This window comes from Dermacentor albipictus, chromosome 1, assembly GCF_038994185.2.
Source record: "Dermacentor albipictus isolate Rhodes 1998 colony chromosome 1, USDA_Dalb.pri_finalv2, whole genome shotgun sequence".
Classification (NCBI taxonomy): Eukaryota; Metazoa; Arthropoda; class Arachnida; order Ixodida; family Ixodidae; genus Dermacentor; species Dermacentor albipictus.
In genome coordinates, this window is record NC_091821.1 from 71175426 (window position 1) to 71182443 (window position 7018).

At 44.2% G+C, this 7018-nt stretch overlaps 1 protein-coding gene across 1 annotated transcript in view; it reads right to left on the bottom strand.

Annotated features, from left to right (window-relative positions):
• Positions 1-6014, bottom strand: part of LOC135906740 (QRFP-like peptide receptor) — a 351749-nt gene extending 345735 nt beyond the window's left edge. Inside the window, exon 1 of the mRNA XM_070522107.1 lies at positions 5781-6014. The gene's annotated coding sequence lies outside the window, so the exon portion shown is untranslated. The remainder of the gene's footprint in view (positions 1-5780) is intronic.
• Positions 6015-7018: the final 1004 nt, after the last annotated feature.

Genomic DNA, 7018 nt, shown 5'->3' on the forward strand with positions numbered 1-7018 from the left:
TGTCGTTCAGCTTGCGCTACAACAAAACAGAACACAAGTAAAAGCTTCTCTATGTTAGAAAATATTTGCTGCACAACGAAATTTGTTGCCAATAGGTGTGTACTGGAAATACACTAAATACCTATGCAACATCCCTCCTCGTATTAGCTTCGATACTTCGGAGAGCCAAGATGTCAGATTACTAAGCGCAATTTTATTACAGCACGAAAAATAGCTATCGAAGTTCTGCAAATTGCGTTTGAAAGAGCATAGGAAGCGAACAAATTTCTTACATCAGCCTGGTACAAGGCAATGTTTTTTGCGCTGCATGATTCACGGGCAACCTCACCCCCCCCCCCCCCTCCTATGGGGGAAATACGTGGGCATGCACTGTGTACAGAAACCTGTTGTTTCAGCTGCTAATATTCCGAAGTCGTATGGTCTCAGCCAGCGCCACTTCCTTGAATATCTAAAGGCGCTGGAATCTGATTTTGTGGACGTCAGCTATCACACGACAGGTCGATGCCTGAGCTGCGGAAAAGTTTTAGCTCGTTTGTTTACCCTCAGGGAAGCTACAGAGAGTTCCTTGCATAGGAGGATCGTTCCGAGCCAATACTGCCCATGTATTAATGACTGGAAATTGACCTGCTGCGTCAACTTAACGGACCGTATGAATAAGCCCAATGTGAAGCTGCCAGGAGAGGCATGCCTTATTCATAACATGCACAGGGACATAAAAGGTTTCAGGTCAAAATTGCAGTTTCTCGACAAGTAGGTGCAAACTCGAAAGTGATAGCATTTCCTCTGCCGTTCAAGGATTAGTGCTGAGACTAGAATGCCATTCATTTTCTTATTTGCGACAACAATCCTCAGTGATCGGCGCACGTAATATTGCGAGTGATTCTCTGACCCAGGTGCTAGGAAGGAGGAACTACCGGTGTTACAGAAATCCATTTAGCCGCGACGTGGATGCACTGTAACGTTCGTTTCAATCAAAAGAAACTAAACTGCAGTCAAACAACATCTTCAAGTACAAGTAATAAGAAAGTGTAATCAACTTATATAAATTATTAGACTCTGAAGTATTTCCAAACCTACAGCAATTTGCCCTTTTTTATATTGAACAATTTTTATTCAGGATAATCTGTTCTACAGCGCAAGAAAATTAGCTTGGAGTATCATCAGAAAATTCTTGAGCGCACCTGAAGATTTACTTTGAGTAGTGTGTCTTCCTATGGAGTAAGGTATGGCAATGATTGTTCATAATAAATAGCATACGACAATATACATATAGCAACTAAGACTGCATGGCTGTGATGAACTGACAAGAGAGAGTAAAACAAAATTGGGCGGCTTTTCAGACGCGTATTCACGTAACATTTTTAGGTCTCATTTTATGAAACGTATATTCCAACTTACACGAATAATTTTTCTGCCTTCTCCTAAAACTCGGAGTACAAGACGAAACAACAAGAGCGCCATCTGTGCGGTGTATGGCGCTATTTTATTGTTCACAATGTTACACCAACTGTCGTACGTTGCCACTCTACTGAAACCTAAACACCAGGCACAAAAGTCAACACAGCTTCGAAGAAATACCAGAGTGTCGAAACGACACTGCAGCAAAACAAAAGGTCCTTTGTGACGAGCTGTGACGCTTCCTAAAGACGTCAGCACCCTGTAGACTTTTGCTTGGTACAGACAGATTGACTGTGGACAAGCAAAAAGAAAAAGAACTGTGTTACTGGGATATGTGGACAAGCGTGGTTGCCACCAGGAATGTCTAATATTGCTTCCAATCAATACACCCGCGGAGACTTGGCGGTAAAAGCGAAATTATAATCCTAAAATTCGTACTTATTTCGCTCCTTTTGTGGACGTTATGCCAAACGGTCAACACAACTAATCAAAATGGGAAATTATTTGAAGAAAGCATGCCAATTATTTTGAATAAAATTCTTGGTCTGCGCCCATGTACCGCTACTTCTGTATAGGAATTTATTTTTACTAATAATCATTTAATTCACAGGTCGACAATCTGGCCCGGCCGCGGCCAACAGCTTTGGAGACGCCTGATCTCGTTTATAAAATCGGTAGAATTTAACTTTTTTTTTCTTTTAAATGCGATAAGTCACATTATATTCGGTGCACTGCAAGCCGAGCTAAATGATCTCACCGGTCCCATGTATTTAGACAGGAGCTCCTCAAGTTAAGCTTACTTAATCATAAGGAGATTTCCGAATGCGAACTAGAAGCTTTCGCATTAACCACAGTAGCGCTTATACTGTAAGTACTCAGACGATTGTATCACCTTCTTTTTATATTTTACCGTTCAATTCTTTCCCCTTCAACTGATTTTGATCCTTTCTCAGCGTATGTTCCGCATTGATGACATTGGGATAGCCGGCTATTCGTTGTAGCATTTCCACTGTATTTTGTCATTTATTAAGCAACAATAGCCTACGACCTATCTAAGCAATTAGCCGCAGTTTTCAACTTGATACAATTACTTTTTTTTTTCGTTCTTCGAGAACGGTTATACACACAGCCACTAATTCTTGCAAGTTAAAATTAAATATATGGGGAATTTTTTGCTGCGCCGGACGGTACAAAACGTATAAAGCCAGGTCACTGGTCGGAGGGAAATCATACACTCTGTGATAAAAGACCAGCTATCGGTTTATGTGTGTAGGCTATCGGTTTCGTATTTAAGACATAGAAGACGTCGACATCGATCTGTGAACTACCTCACACGCTGCTTTTAGGCGCTATTTGTGCAGCACCATCATTCCACATTCGTTGCCATCAGTGCGGAAAGAGGAAAAAGGGGGTGCAGCGCACATAACGCGTAAATAGGAACAGCAAACATTTTCCGGAACAATTCCAGCGTTCCATTTCTTTGCAAGGGGGGGGGGGGGGGAGGGAGGTGATGAGGTACTGAGGGACGACGCAGGTCCGAGCACCTACTTATAATTTCTCTTAGAATTTCTACAGATGTAATATTACAACCAAGTCCTTCTGAGTAACACGCATGCTCTCGCGCAAGCATGTGCCACTCTATCGTTTCCGGTCGTTTATTTTCACGAAAAAAACAAGAAGAAGAAAAAAAGAATTCCGGTGACCCAAATTTTGCTTCGGGATTATGCTAAAACCATTGTCTTTATTGTCAATGGCCCTATAGTGATTTTTTTTTTATATAGACGACCAATACACCCCATGAGAGTGGAAATCGTCAAGCGCTCTCGCATGCCGTAATTTCGGCACCAAACTCCTAGGCGTATTCTTCTGTTATATGATCAATGAGTCGCTGTCTAGAGAATGAGTTATAAAATAACTCGACTATACTCTATTTCTTTTGGTCCTACAGGAAATAAAGAAAATTAAATGATGATATAAATAAGGCTACCTAAAAAAAGCGTTAAATAAACATCTAGTTTGTTGCTTAGTGGCTATGGTGTTGGGCTGCTAAGCACGAGATCGCGGGATGGAATCCCGGCCACAGCAGCCACATTTCGATGATGGCGAAATGCGAAAACACCCGTGTGCTTAGATTTAGTTGCACGTTAAAGAGCCCCGGGTAGTCAAAATTATTCCGGAGTCCCCCACTACGGCGTGCCTTATAATCGGGTCGTGTTTTTGGCAGTTAAATCACCATAATTTCATTTTTTGTGTGTGTTCACGCCGATACGCAAGTCAGAAATACACGTTAGAGTCCTTAAGCGTTGCTGTAGGATACTTTCTCGTGTTAACATAGTTGGAACGTCTAATGCACAGTGTAAGGCTAACTCAGTATATATCAACACACACTGCCATTGGACATGGTAGCACGCACATCAAAAGCCAGCTCTTGGTAATCCTTCTGCTATGTGCAAAGTGACAGTATCCCCATGAATGCCACGTAAAAGTGAAAGCTACATTGATTCTTAAATAGCCGTATTAGTTCGCTCGTTTTTTTTTTTTTTTGACTCTCAACTACAGAAGAAGATACGTATTTGATCACGCGTTGAACCAAGTTCGAACGCAGCGGAAACGGAAAATACAACGTTGTCCGAAATAACGGTGTCCGTAGCTCAGTCCTCGAACCTGAAGTTGTTGAGGCCAATGGAAATGGCCGGTAGGGGAAACGATGTGCAGACCCCTCTCTCTGTGGCTTCCCCTACCTCAATGTTTAGAACTTGTTCCACCCTGTACTACGTGAAATAGAGCGTTCGTAAGCATATTAAGGTTCTTCTATGTGCTAATGGCCCTGAAATGACATTGGCTAACATGTATTTGCTTCAAGCTTCCGCAAACGATCTCTATATAGGCACTCGTCAGCGCTAAAAAAAACAAGGTTTTAGGCACGTGAACTTCCTTGTAAACGCACTTATTTGTTTTGTTACTGCCCTCTTTGGCAGTATAGACCCTTCGTCATGTGAGAAGTCATCAATGCTCTCTGTGGAAATGAAAGAAAAAAGATACGCCGGATATAAGCCTCTTGTAATTCGGTTTTGCCGTGACGCCTTCGTCGCTATCTTGGCTCTTAGCCGGGGCTTAGCAGGTTCAATGCGCTCTCAAGAAATTAAAGCCGTCGTGAGGCGACCGAAAGGCGTACCGTATTTTCTTTCTGTGTCCGCGCATTTGTAGCTTCCTAGTTGTTTTGTGCGCATGGGGTTCAAGGAGTGACGTTGTTAGCCCAAAGGTCACTTTAATGGGACCCTTAGCGCTGTTTTCAACTCTGTCGCGCCAGTGAGTAAACCGGATACAGAGAGTGGTCGCAAAAGCGTTGAGGTATGTTCAGCTGCTGCTAGGATTGCCCCGAGCCACCAAAGGTAATTTTGTTTTTCTGTGGCAGTAATCGTCGTTGAAAAGAACATTAGCGGTTGCGGCTTGTCTCGATACATATGCCTGCCATTTTACGTTGTGAGCAAGCGTTCATGTTTTCGTGCTTTGAGAGGAGAATCAAAGGGTGAATAACAGTATTGTAACGTCTGTTTGCTGTTTCCTTTTTTTTTTTCTGAGAGAAACTTCGGGATTTGAAATGTGGCAACTTCCGTAGTGGAAACTTGATATAAAATTTTTAAGAATCTGTTCTAATAAAGTAGTCAAATCCCACTGGAGCTGCTTTAAAGTAAAGTTGGAACGGATAAAATTTAAAGAGATCTCATGCACATCCGACTTTCCTCCGGCGGCCATAAATTTCTTTTTTTTCATCTTGTTCATTGATTTTAATATTTTTGCTTCGTCTTTTTGTGTATTGCGCTCGGGCTGACAGCCTGATAGCTGCGAAAAATTTGCCTAATGCTGGCAATCCGCAATTGCCACGCCGAAACACAGGTAATTATTGAAGACACATTTTCCAGTCACGCGAAACGAAGGGCAAGGCCGACTGTATTCAGCGTTTCTTTTTTAATAGTCACCGAAATACATCGCAGGAAAAAAAGAAAAAAAAAGCTATAGGAAAAAGAACAGACCAACGAGCGTGGAGCATCAAGATGAGTATGGCACCCACATTCGTTCATCCGTGATGTCGCAAACAAATCTGAATTTCTTTTTTTTTTTTTGCGAGAAGTGGTTTCGCCGCGATAGGTGGAAATGCGCAAATTATGAATGACGCGCTGGAAACAGCGACCATTGGCAACTTAAAAATGTCCCCAATATGGATTCGAAATCGGCGAAACATTTCCCTTCTGCGGCGAGCATACCTTTTCCCTGTCTGTCTGTGCCCATCTTCCTATTCTTCGTCTTGATTCCCGCAAGGTACAGTCACGAAAGACTGTTTCAATGACTCTTAAAAGCGCGCACGCGCTGCGGCGACTCACCGTGCACGGGGGATCATTGACGGAGAGCGACGCAAGGAGGGACCCAGTCCACCTGGCCGGGACACCACGCGTTGCCGGAGAGCGCGCGTCCGTGTGCGCTCCGCTTCTCGAACTTCGCACAACTGTCTGAGAAGAGCGCGCGCGGCGCGTTTCGACGTTTGCAGACGCCGGACGGAGCGACGCGACGGCGCGGTGGCGTCCGCTCGACGGAGCGCCAGCCTCTGTCGACGGCGCGCCGCACAATGCGCCCACCTCCAGTCCGAACGACCGACGGGCGAGCACGGGGGCGGGCAGAGTAAGTCGGCGCATGCGCCGCACCCGTCCGACTGCAACAGTTCCTCACGCATGGCAGCTGCGGAGGGTCTTGCCTCCGCTCTTCTTTTGCTCAGCTTCCGATTGTCTGGCTGCATTTTCTTTTGTCTTCCGTTGGTGAGCGTAAAGCGGCGGGAAAGCCGCGATTGCTGGGCCGTCGGGCTTAAGCTATAAGAAATCGTTATCCATTTCTTTCAAGCTCTCCCCATTTGTTCGCCTTCTTTATTACGTTTTTTTTTTCTTTATGTCTTGATGTCATTCTGTGGGCGGAACAGAAATATCGGGCACTATGAAGGTGGGAACCCGCGGCCCCGCGGCGCGCGAACCAATATTCTTGGCTCTTCCAAGCTATGCAAACAACGTTGAAGGTGGGTTCGCGAAGCCTTTTGGCGCGAAACTCTGGTTGTGGAAAGTTACTCACCCAAAAAAAGAAAAGGAGGGGGGCCACAGGGGGAAACATTTGGTATTGCTTTTCACACGCGATTCAAGACATGTTCGGCGACTTCGTGTTGTGTAATGTTAAAGAAAAAATCAGGTTTCTGGCTTCTCCGAACCCTGAAGAACTTGTTTCATTATTTTGCTATAGTATAGCTCGAGTAGCTTAGACGGACATTGCGTAAGGTGGGTTGTGCCGATGTTGTAATTCTTCCAGCATTACAATCAAGCAATTTGATATATGTGCAAAATTAAAAAAAAGAAACAAGCAAGAAAAACTTATATTTCAACGAAACGGGACTCAAACTTCGTGCCCAACGGGTACTCGCCGCTCTTGGCAGGTTGTTATTATTTTCTTAAACAGCATATTTATTATTGCGATAGAAGTTATATGAACACTCCGAGCGCATTTCTGCCATGGCCTTCGACGTCGCTGTGAGGTTCCGTATAAAGTCCAAGAATGATCACACTGTCACCGCGCGCCCTACACT